Below are 12,923 nucleotides of genomic sequence, written 5' to 3'. Positions count from 1 at the left end.
TTTTAGTCGTGAGAAAGGGTAGGGCATGGCAACTATTTAAGAAAGGGTATATATATATACCCTTATCAGCCTCCAAGTGAGGCCCGACCCCCTACCGTTGCTGGGGTCGGGTGTCTCTAAAGATCGAGGAGAGGATAACAAAACTAGTAGGAGAAAGCATCTCTTATTTTGGAAATGATATTCTTAGTTTTCGCACATACCCCCTCCCTAGGATCTGAGCCATCATTCTACAACCACACATTAATTCAGTCCCCTTGTGAGTCCAACTTTCCTTGAGCCCCCACACATAGTAGGGGTCTAATCGAGGATCGGCTTGTCTTTGTGATTGTCACCCCATCCGTGGTTTCCGCAACTAGAGGGGTTGAGCTAACGTCACTTGCCTCGATGGCTCGAGTGGCACGCTCAGTGAGCTCGCTAACGGGCATGTCCGAGTGGAATTTGGGTCCATCATTCATGACAGGTTCAGCATAGCCCTCATGTGGCATTCCACTGCTCCTTAACCCACCTCCCGGCAGATGCCTGAGTTGTTTCGAAGACTGACTCAGGTGGCCTACTGGCCTCCCCTCGATGGAGATTCTGTGGGCTTGGCTCGAGGTTAGGATCAGATGAGAAGGTTGAGATGACCCTGCCTACTTTTGAACGGGTTGGGAAAAAGGCCGCTGGGGCTCATCTACATTTTCTCCCCTAGCTCTGTTTAACGCAAGGCGGCCTCGAGCCCTTTGTGGGCTAGCCTCCGAACCTCCATCGGTCGGATTCCTAAGTCGGGGTCGAGCGGCTCAAGCCCCCAAGCCCCATTGGGCTTGGTAGGGGTCGGCCAAGTTTTATGCGTCACCCCGTCCGTAGTTTCCACAACTGGAGGGGTTGAGCTAACGACACTTGCCTCAATGGCTCGAGTGTCATGCTCGACGAACTCACTAACGAGCATGTGTGAGTGGGATCCAGATCAGTCATTCATGATGGGGTCAGCATAGCCCTCATGTGGCATTCCACTACTCCTTAACTCACCTCCCTATAGGTGCCCAAGTCATTCTGGAGACCAACTCAGGTGGCCCGCTGGCCTCCCCTTGATGGAGATTCCACCGATGGGCCCCCTCCATACTCTTCCTAGGAAGGCAGAGGTTGAAGCTCGGGGTGTAGGCAACAAACTTTGATCATGTTGGTGAGCAAAAACGTTGTAGCCATTGGGGCGTAGGTTTCTTGCAGTCTGACCAGTTTTACTCAGCGTTTGTTTCCGCACATCTTGCCTCTAGGTTTAGCGTGAGAAAGGGTCGGGCATAGAGAATGTCTACCGAATATACACTCTTGCCAGCCCCTGAGTGAGGCCCGACCCCTTGCCGTTGCTAGGGTCGGGTGTCACTTAAAGATGACCCACCTCTCGGCAGCGGCCCGAGCCATCCGATCTACTTGGGTGACCCGCTGGCATAGGACTTACCTTGATGGCTTGAGTGACGGGTTCAAAGAGCTCTTATCAGATATGTCTGAGTGGAATCCGGGTCCATCGTTTGTGATGGAGTCGGCATAACCCGCATGGGGCATCCTACTGCTCCTTACTCATCTCTCGGCAGTGGCCTGAGCCGTCCGATCGATTTGGGTGACCTACTAGCACAGGACTTTCCTACAGAGATAGAGGATGAGATTATCCTCCCCAAGAATTTTAGTTAGGCAGATAAGCCAGGCGGCAAACTCGTAACAAGTGAACAAGCTCTTAAATTTTGTTATGGCCAAACAGATTTTTAGCCCTTCTCCCCTTTTTGTAAAAAAAGGTTAATGCATTTTGACCCTTTCCATCGTTAAGGCTGTAAAGCTCGGGATGCGGGTGAACAAACTCTGATCACGCTGGTGAGCAAAAATGCCATAGCCACTAGGGCATAGGTTTTTTGTAGTCTAACCAGTTTTACTCAGCATTCGTTTCCGCAACCCTTACTTATAGATCTTAACATGACAGGGGGTCAGGCATAGAGAATGTTTGCCAGGTGGATATACTCTTAGACACATACTCTTTCCGTAGTTAAGGCTAAAAAGCTCGGGGTGCGGAAAAACTCTGATCACGCTGGTGAGCAAAAAATGATGTAGCTACTGGGGCATAGGTTTCTTGTAGTCTGACTAGTTTTACTCAGCGTTTGTTTCTGCAATTCTTGCTTCTGGGTCTTAACATGAGAAAGGGTCGGTCGTAGAGAATGTCTACCTGATAGATATGCTCTTATCAGTCCCCGAGTGAGGCCCAACCCCCTACCATTGCTAGGGTCAGGTGTTACTGAAGATCGATAAGTTGGTAGTGAAACTGATAAGAGAAAGTGTGCGTATATTAAGGGTAAAAATGACATAGTTGTTCGATACTCCAGGCATTGATGAAGACTTCACCCTTGATGGTCTTGAGCTTGTAGGTGCCTGGTCGGAACACCTCCGCGATGATGTATGGTCCCTCCCACGGTGGAGAGAGCTTGTGGCGATTCTTGTTGCTCTAGACAAGGCAGAGCACCAGGTCTCCAATGTTCAAGGCTCGACCCCGCACTCGACGGCCATGGTATCAGCACAATGCTTTCTGGTACTTGGCCGAGCAGAGGAGGGTGATGTCATGCACTTCATCTAGCTAGTCCATGGCATCCTCTAGGGACGCCTTGGCTGCCTGTTCATCGTACGTCCTGACCCTTGACACTCCATAATCAAGGTCGGTCGGGAGGATAGCCTTGGAACCATAGACCATGAAGAATGGTGTATAGCTGGTGACCCAGCTAGGGGTCATCCTCAGGCTCTAGAGCACCGCGGGAAGCTCCATGACCCATCATCTACCAAACTTGTTCAACCGGTTGAAGATCCTAGGTTTGAGACCTTGTAGGACCATGTCATTCATGCACTCGACCTGCCCATTCATGTGGGGGTGGGCCGTGGTGGCCTAATTGATGCGAATGTGGTACTCATCACATAATAGGAGGAACTTCTTTCCGATGAACTACATGCTGTTGTCTATGATAATGGAGTTCGGGACTCCAAAGCGATGGACGATATCAAGGAAGAATAGCACGGCTTGTTCGGACTTGATTGTGGAGATCGGTCGGGCCTCTATCCACTTTGTAAACTTATCTATGGTGACAAGCAAGTGTGTATGGCCCTCGGGCGCCCTCTTGAGAGGTCCAACCAGATCGAGGCCCCAGAACATGAATGGCCACGTGACGGGGATTGTTTGAAGTGCTTGGGCTAGCAGGTGGGTCTATCGAGCATAGTATTGACACCATTCATAGGTGCGCACAATCTATTCGGCATCGCTACTGCGGTCGGCCGATAGAAGCCGAGTCAGAATGCATTTCCAACCAGGATTCTAGGCGTGGCATGGTGACCGTAGACCCCACCATGGATATCACTCAGCAACTGCTTCCCTTGTTCGATGGGGATGCAGCGCTATAGGATCTCGGTGTGGCTTCGCCTGTAGAGCTCGCCCTCAATAAGGACAAAGGACTTGGCATGATGCGCGAGCCACCAAGCCTCCATTTTGTCCATCGGCAGCACCTCATGGAGGAGATAGTCGAGATAAGGCATCCTCTAGTTGGCCAGAGGGTCACGCTCTATCGCTGGATCCTTGTCAAGCTCTACGACTTTGGGGTCGGATAGAGCCAACGGCTGGTTAGCCCTAAGCCCAGGGCAGGCAACCCGTCACTGACTTATTTTAGCTCCTTGTAGCGGACCAAGGGTGTAACGTCCCGCCTCTCCGAGGCCGGGCTCGCTTACATCTAACAGCTTCTCTAGGATATAGACTGCACTCACAGACCAACACAGGTCTTTTCTGCGCACTTTGTCCTCACTCGTGCGCACCCAGGAAGAACTTCCCAGTCGGTCACCCATCGCTCTAGGCCAAGCACGCTTAACCTCGGAGTTATTTATAGATAGGCTTCCGGAAAAGAAGTTGCAACTTATTGGTATGAGTATCCTATTAATCCTGTTAAGCCCTAGGCCGGGATGTTACATCCTCACCCCCTTAAGAGATCGACGTCCTCGTCGATCAATCCCAAGCCAGGAGCGTCCTCTCTTGGCCACGTCCATGTGTCCAGAGCCAGCGCATGTGCCATGCTGTGTGACCACGCCGGATCCACACCAGCCATGTGCACCATGCCTGCGCAACTGCGACACACGCGCCTGTGAAACCGCGAGAGTCGGCTCTGATACCATTCTGTAACGTCCCGCCTCTCCGAGGCCGGGCCCGCTTACATCTGGCAGCTTCTCTAGGATATAGACTGCCCTCACAGACCAACACAGGTCTTTTCTGCGCACTTTGTCCTCACTCGTGCGCATCCGGGAAGAACTTCCCGGTCGGTCACCCATCGCTCCAGGCCAAGCACGCTTAACCTCGGAGTTATTTGCAGATGGGCTTCTAGAAAAGAAGTTGCAACTTATTGGTATGAGTATCCTATTAATCCTGTTAAGCCCTAGGCCGGGATGTTACAAAGGGCTTGTACTGATCACTAGTGAGGATGCCTGTCGGCACCGGCTCTCGACCGGACACCATTTTCACCAGCACGTCGGCCACCTCGTTGAGACACCTCGAGATGTGATTGAGGTCGAGACCATCAAAATTGTCCTCTAGCTGATAGACTTCTTAGTAATACGCAGCCATCTTGGCGTTGTGGCAGCTTAATTCCTTCATGACTAGGTCGATGACCAGTTGGGAGTTGTCTCGGATGTCAAGTCATCGGATACCCAACTCGATGGTGATGCGTACGCCGTTGATGATGTGCCTCATACTCGGCCACATTGTTGGAAGAGGGAAAATGGATGCAAACCATGTACCTCATGCATACCCTGAGGGGCCAAACAAAGACCAGTCCTGCACCAGTGCCTTTCTTCATCAGCAATCTATTGAAGTACATCGTCTAGAACTCTTGGTCGACGACCGCTGGCAAGATTTGGACCTCGATCCACTCTGCAACAAAATCAACTAGTACATGGGACTTGATGGCCGTCCAAGGGGCATATGAAATGCCCTAACCCATCAGCTCGAGTGCCCACTTGGCGATTCTTTTCGTGGCATCCCTATTTTGGATGACCTCGTTGAGAGGGAAGGACTTCATGACCATCACTAGATGTGACTCAAAGTAGTGATGCAACTTCCTCTTGGTGATAAGGATGACGTATAGGAGCTTCTGGATTTGGGGGTAGCGGGTCTTGGAATTAGACAAGACCTCGCTAATGAAGTACATGGGATGCTACACTTTGAGAGCGTGTCGCTCTTCTTCTCGCTCTACCACCAAGGCGGTGCTGACCACTTGCGTGGTGGCCACGATGTAGAGCAGGAGTGGTTCCCTGTCGATTAGGGGGACTAGGATCGAGGCCTTCGTCAGAAGCTGCTTGACCATGTCGAGTGCCTCCTAGGCCTTAGGCATCCATTCAAAATGGTTGGCCTTCTTCAGGAGCCGATAGAGGGGGAGACCTCGTTCGCCAAGGCATGAGATAAAGCGGCTGAGCATGGTGAGGCACCCTGTAACTCGTTGTACCCCCTTTATGTTCTGAATTGGGCCCATCCTCATGATGGCTGAGATCTTCTCTAGGTTGGCTTCGATGCCACGCTCAAAAATGATAAAACCCAGCATCATACCCCTTAGGACCCTGAAACCACACTTCTCGAAGTTGAGCTTGATGCCGTTTGCTCGGAGTTTCGCAAAGGTCTGCTCTAGGTCGGTTATGACCTGTCAGCCCATTTGGACTTGACCATGATGTCATCCACGTAGGCCTCAATGGTTCACCCGATGAGGTCCCTAAAACACTTGAGCATATAACACTAGTACGTAGCCCTCATGTTTTTTAGACCAAATGGCATTGTGACATAGCAGAATGATTCGAATGGGGTGATGAAAGATGTTGCGAGCTGGTTGGACTCTTTCATCATGATTTGATGGTACCCGAAGTACGCATCAAGGAAGCAAAGGGTTTCACACCCTGAGGTTGAGTCGACTACTTGGTCTATGTGTGGCAAAGGAAATAGATCCTTTGGACATGCTTTGTTGAGACCCATGTAGTCAACACACATTCTCCATTTCCCACTCTTTTTCGTACAAGAACAGGATTGGCTAACCACATGGGGTGGTATACTTCTTTGATGAACCTAGCCACCAGAAGCTTCGCAATCTCCTCGCCGATCACCCTATGTTTTTCCTCGTCAAAGCGATGCAGGCACTGCTTCATCGGCTTGGAGCCTTGCCTAATCTTCAAGGTATGCTTGGTGACTTGTCTTAGAATGCCTGGCATGTCCGAGGGTTTTCATGCAAAGATGTCTCTGTTGACGCGGAGGAAGTCGACGAGCACGCTTTCCTATTTGAAGGAAAGCGTGGTGCTAATGCGCACCACTTTACCCTTGGAGCTGCTGGGGACTATGAGTACCTCCTTGGCGCTCTCTATAGGCTCAAAAGACCTAGTTGACCGCTTGGGGTCAGGTGCTTCTTCGATGACCTCCTTCTTGATGGCCGCAAGCTCTTTGGAGGCGATAATTGCCGCGATGTGTTCACAACACTCGACCTCGCTCTCATAGGCACGCTGGAAGGAGGTGTCGATGGTGATGACCCCGCATGGACCCGACATCTTTAGCTTTAGATAGGTGTAGTTGGGGACAGCCATGAACTTCGCATAGCATGGATGTCCTAGGATAACGTGGTAGGTTCCATGGAACCCGACCACCTCGAAGGTAAGGGTCTCCATCCTATAATTGGACGGATCCCCATAGGTGATGGGTAGATCGATTTGCCCGAGTGTCATGGCCTACTTTCTAGGCACGATGCCATAGAAAGGCACCCTGGTCGGCTAGACACGTGCTCGGTCGATGTCCATGGCATCAAACATTTTAGCATACATGATGTTGAGGCCACTATCTCCATCCATTAGTACCTTGGTGAGCCGCTTCATGCTAATGATCGGGTCGACCATGAGCGGATATTGTCCTAGCTATGGGATGCTTTTTGGGTGGTCGGTCTGATCAAAGGTTATGGCGGACTCCGATCATCAAAGGAAGGAAGGCATGGCTGGCTCGGCCGTATAGACCTCGCGGTGAGCAAGCTTCTATCGGCGCTTGGTGTTGTAGGCCACTGGCCCTTCGAAGATCATGAGGTAGCCATCTAGTGCTAGAAATCAGTTGTCCTTCCCCTTAGCACCATCCACGGCTGGCTTAGGGTCCTTCCTATGCTCCCCCTTGTTGGAGCCTCTAGACAAGAACCGATTCATGAGGCCACAGTCCTTGTATAGATGTTTGATGGGGAAGGCATGGTTTGGGCATGGCCCTTTGAGCAGCTTCTCAAAGTGGTTCGGAGTACCCTTAGTAGGCTTCTAGTCCCCTTGCGGTCAGCGATGGCCACGAGCGAGCCCTTGTGTCGCTGCTTGTTCTTCTTCTTGTTGTGATAGTTGGAGGCACCTTCGCCGGTGTCCTTGTCCTTTTTTGCCTTGCCCTTGAGGCGGTCGAAGATTGCTCCGACCGCCTCCTCGCTTGAGGCATGGCTGGTGGCGATGTCGAGGGGCTCCATGGTGGTTCGTGGACCCTTACATCCTAGCTTATGAACCAATGACTCGAAGGTGGTTCTAGACAGGAAAGCTCCTATGACGTCGACGTCGGTGATGTTGGGCAGCTCATTGCACTAACAGGAGAAGCACCGGATGTACCCACAAAGGGTTTCCCTGACTTTCTATCAGTAGTTTTTGAGATCCTATGGGTTCCCAGGACACACGTATATGCCCTAGAAGTTTCCCATAAAGATCTCTTTCAGGTCCACCCAACTTTGGATTCTGTTAGGCAGAAGGTGTTCCAACCATGTTCGCGCTGAATCGGCTAGGAACAATGGAAGGTTGCAAATAATGAAATTATCATTATCCACTCCACCGGCCTAGCAAGCAAGCCAGTAATCCTCAAGCCACAGTTCAAGGTTCATTTCCCCAAAGTATTTTGGGATATTGGTCGGTGGTCGGTACTGCGGTGGGAAGACGACATTAAGGATGTGTCGGCCAAAGGACTAATGTCTGGCAAGTCGGGACTTGGGCTTTGGTCCATGCCACTGTTGTAGCATCCACCATGATGAGGGTGGTAGCCATGGCTTGCCCCCTCCCTTGCATCACCGTAGGTACGTCTGTGGGCGTTGAGGGCATCCCGTGCATCACGGTGAAGGCCAAGATGCTCTTGCAATGGGACCGCGACGTGTGGCCTGCCTCCTTGTTGCGCCTGGTGGACTAATACATCTATGTTGGGTTGCTCTGAGGGCATGCACTGGCTGGTGTTGAGCTCATATCATCGAGACAGCAAGCTATCGGCCTACTATGCTGCAGCACGCTTGAGTAGCTTGCGAACCTCGTGATGGGCCCGACAATCCTCGGCCGCCGCAGACCCTGGAAGCCCCCGGAGCAAGGCCACCATGACAGTGATGTTTTGGCTCAACCAGGTGCAGTGTGGGAGGGCTTCATCATCTTCGATGATGCTCTGGTTCATGTTGCAGGCCATGGCACGCACACGCCCACCGTCTCTATGGCGCTCGATCTCTCGCTCGAGTTCCTCACATTCTTGCTCGAGCTAGAGTCATGCTTCCTTGATCTCCTATACCAGGCCTTCAACTGCTCTACCCGCAAGTGAGGTGGGGCCCCTGCATCCCTCTTGACCTCATCATCGAAGTCATTCATTGGGGTAGCCTCTCCATCGTGGATGCTTTCGACGTGTCCCTTGAGGGTACCTACCATGAAACATTCATGAGCAGGGTGATGGCTCCCCCTGCTAGAGTTAGAGCTAGAGGGCGACTCTGATTCTCCTATGAGGGGGTCATGGAAAGATTCCCTAATATATTCAGTCATCCCCATAAACTTATCATTCGTAGGGGATAGAGGAGTGCATTGCGCCATAAGGTGGCCAACGATCTTAGCGGTGTTGTGCAGACCAGATGGGAGTGTCGTTGGGGCACTCCGGATGAGGTATTCTAGGGAGAGCGGCTCTCCCCTGACAAGCTATGTCATGATATTGGCGAACAAGAAGGTGAGGTGGCTTAGGTCCTCTCGAGACGGTTGGGGTCCTAGGAAGGAGCCGAGCTAGCGCTCTAGCCTCCCATAATTGAAGTCGAGGCACCAGTCGCTCCTAGGGGGCGCATGCCTCCGATGGTGCAGCTACAGCTCCTCAAGCACCTCGGCGATCGTGTTGAGGCCGGTGGAGTGGAGAGGTTGGGCGGTGGTGGGAGCCTGCGCCAACTCTACCTTCGTTGTGACAATAAAGTCCGGGTTCCCAAAGCACACGTGCGTGCCTGGGACCCAGTTGACGCCGTGACTAGCCATCTAAGGCCTGGTGTGTATGTTGAGATGCACAAAAGGTCCCTACCTAGTGCACCAACTGTTGGTGTCTCGAGTTACCACCGATGAGTAAATTTCTAGTATTGCGCGTCTAGCACGGAAGCTGTGCTTAGAGGATATGTGGTTTATACTAGTTTGGGCAGAAAGTCCCTATGTCTAGTTCATCGCTGCTACTCGTGTCACTGGCACTAAAAGTTTGTAGTAGGGGTTACAAACGAGCGAGAGAGGGACATGTCCCAAGTCTCTGATGTGTGTGTGCTCCTAAGGCGTGTTAGGGCATGTGTTTTGATGTCTACAACCATGTAGAGTGGTGAACCGCCCCCCTCCTGGGGTGTCCTGCTTCCCCTTTTATAGACGAAGGGGAAGAGCAGGTCACATAGAGAGAAAGAGGGAGAAGAGGCAAGGAGAGGAAGGCTTCTAGGACCGCTGGACCTTTCTTTTCCTTTGTGCGGGTCCCGCTGACACTACAAATGGTGACAGGGATGGCTCCATGCTGGGCACCTATTCACCGCTGATGCCATGCCCTGGCATTGTCAGCGGGTCATAATGTCCCATTCCACCCTGACGAGCGATGCGGCGAACCAGTGTGCTAGTCAGTGGCCGTACAAGGAGTAGGTAGCATAGTGACCACGCGTCTGTCACTGTTGGTGATGTGAGTTCCCTAGAGTGACATGTCATAGACATATGTCATGTTGAGATGTGCCCACTCCCTGCATGATGCCAGAAGTTTGACCTTGGATTGTGCTTTCTGGCCCATAGTGGTTGGTGGTGGTATGGGCTTTCGTTAGGAGCCACGCCTGAGGGGTCGGGCGAGACAGAGCCCACAACCCAGAGGTCGGGCAAGGCAAAACCCACCCCTAGCGGTCGGGCGAGGTGGAGCCCATGGCCTCAGGGTTGGGCGAGATGGAGCCTGCCCCCAAGGGTCGGGCGAGGTAGAGCTTGTGGCCTTGAGGTCGGGCGAGGCGGAGCCCGCCCCCAAGGGTTGAGTGAGGCGAAGCCTGCGCACCTGGGGGTCGGTTGGAGCTATAGTCGTGCTCTTGACTGCTCGGATGAATCAATATTGATGACCATTAGCTCCTCCTCTTTAGGTACCCTAGTATTGGTCCCCGACACCGCTGCGTTCTTAGAGACTCATGATTTGTTTTACTACACCACCATAAAAAGGGGGGGAAACCTTGGTTACTGTTTTATTACTATGCAATATACATATGGCTTTGAGAAGCAAAGTCGCAAGTGAATTTCCCAAACATTTTTCTCCATGCACGCACATAGCACTTTTTCATACATATGTTGCAGTGTAGTGGTGGCTTTTCTATATGTTTGCAGGGTGCGTTTGGAATTTTGGATGCCATAAACATTTCTGGTTTGGGTTTAGATGCTCAAATCATTTTAGGCCTAGTTTGACAGCACTCCTACTACTCCGCTCCACGAACATCCATGCACGCCGCTCTATCTCCCACTGCTCCATCATTTTTGCATTGTGGATGGGGAGCGAAAAAATCTATTCCCCACTGATCCACTCCACTCCCCTCGTCCCTTCGCTCACATGCCACCATCACTGTGGTCTCCAAGACCACGCCCCTCATCACCTTTGAGCCGGTGCTTGTCATCATCGGCCTCAGAGCCTGTGCCCACTATCACTGTCGTCTCCAAGCCTGCTATTGTCGAGATCTAGCCATTGTCTTCAAGATCGAGCCTGCTCTCCTCCACCTCTACCACCGTCGAGATGCCCTCTTGATCTCACCATGACATTCGAGCTTGTTTCTATCATCGCCTTCAAACCTACACTTAGCATCACTATCACCTCCAAGCCCACATTTGTTGTCACCACCAAGCCTACTAGTTGCCATTGCTGAGATCCAGCTCATCATCCTCTTTCTTTGCCGGATTAGGAGCTAAAGTTGTTGTGCGAGCTCTACCAAATGATGCCTCTTTGAGCTTGGAGCGCGAGGGAAGACAAGCAACGAGGAGCTAGAGTTAGAATAAATGGAAGTGGGCTGGGAGCGCTACCAAACTGGCCCTTAGATTCTCACGTGAATCTCCAGAATACCTGCCAAACATGCTAAAACGTGAAATGTTTCACCAATAATCACCCAAAATGATTATAATCTTTTACACTAAAGGGAGAATCACCAAAAGGGTGTTTTGCATGATTTTGATTCTCCTTCTAATTTTATTTCAAGAAAAATCCAAATCTAGATTCCTAGCAAACGTTTTTAAGGAATGTGGTCAAAAAACATTTGTAAGGAGAGCTAGAATGTTTCTAGAATCCAAAATACTACTAAACGAGCCCTAAAACAGTTCTTACCTTGTTCCCAAACTGGGCCTTATTTGGGCTAAGGATCACAGCTGGGCTATATGCCTGGGAAAGCGGTTTCGATTCCCATCTTTTTTGTTTTTCGCCCTTTTTTTAAAAGATTTTCACAAATATGCCCCGAAAGATATGCTTTTAAAATCTGGATCCTTAGCTCGGCGCCATCGTTGGTGGCGCCGAGTTTACAAGTCTCGGCGCCAAAGGATTTAGCGCCTAGGTCGGGGCCATGTTGGCGGCGTGGACGCTGACCTGGTAGGCAACACGGCACCGGGGTTATTGGCGCTGAACTTGGCGCCGTGGTTATTGGCGCCGTTCTGGGCGTTAAGATCTATGGCGCCGAGGTGGTATTTTAACCCGGTGCCCAACCTTCCTGGCTCCTATGAACTTGCACCATTGTTGTTGTCGTCGTCTTCATTTTTCTTGTACCCGCTGCTAACTTCCCTTTGTAGATCAAAGATTTGGTCCTACAGGTAGTAGATGTACTGCTGATGTAGATAAATTGGTCGAGGATCGACCCACCTAGTAAACCCACAGTTTTCTTCAGACTTGGAAGACTACAATAAGTATGTCCTGTGAGTTGTAAGGGTATTCGAGAAACATATTTAACAAATGAAATGTAATAGCAATTATCCATGCTCGTGGGCATTTGAAGAAGCGACTACCTCCATCGATCCCCTCGATGAACATCTGCACTAAGCAGCCCTCACCATACATGCATTTTGGTCAATCATCCTTCCTGTTATCATATCCTTTGAGAGGGCACTCTTTAGTGAAATCACTCTTGCTCTCGGGGAGAAACTGATACACTAGTTTCTTAAAGAAATCAGCCCAAGAGACCCCTCCCACACAATGGGAGTTCCCTTTGTTCCCCTTTCCTCTCCCACTCCCGAAACCCTTTCCTCTAGATGACCCTCCGGACATTCCTACTCCAACAAAACCAAATAGTAGCTTGGTTTTCCTTTTGGTTAGCAATGCATACTAGAACGCATATATATAGGCGGAGGCAGGTTTGCTAGCCGTTGTATTGTGTTGTAAATGCTCCTAGAAAGTCTACTCAGAATCACTGAAAAGTCTACATCGTAGGACACTGGAGAGCCTAGATTCCATGACTGAAAAGCCTATTCGATTTTAGACTTCAATCACTATTTTGAAGGACACTGAAAAGTTTATTCGACAGTGACATGACAAATCACTGTAAATGCTACATTATTTTACTAACTGTAGTTGGAGACGATGACATAAATGTACCTGCCCACTAGTCTACTCCGCTGCTGCTCAACAGCTTAGTGCTTTGCCACTCGCATGCAAGATTGGCTCA

Source organism: Miscanthus floridulus, chromosome 12 (assembly GCF_019320115.1).
Source record: "Miscanthus floridulus cultivar M001 chromosome 12, ASM1932011v1, whole genome shotgun sequence".
Classification (NCBI taxonomy): domain Eukaryota; kingdom Viridiplantae; phylum Streptophyta; class Magnoliopsida; order Poales; family Poaceae; genus Miscanthus; species Miscanthus floridulus.
The sequence above is the reverse complement of the archived record's forward strand: the minus strand, read 5'-3'. Positions refer to the sequence as shown.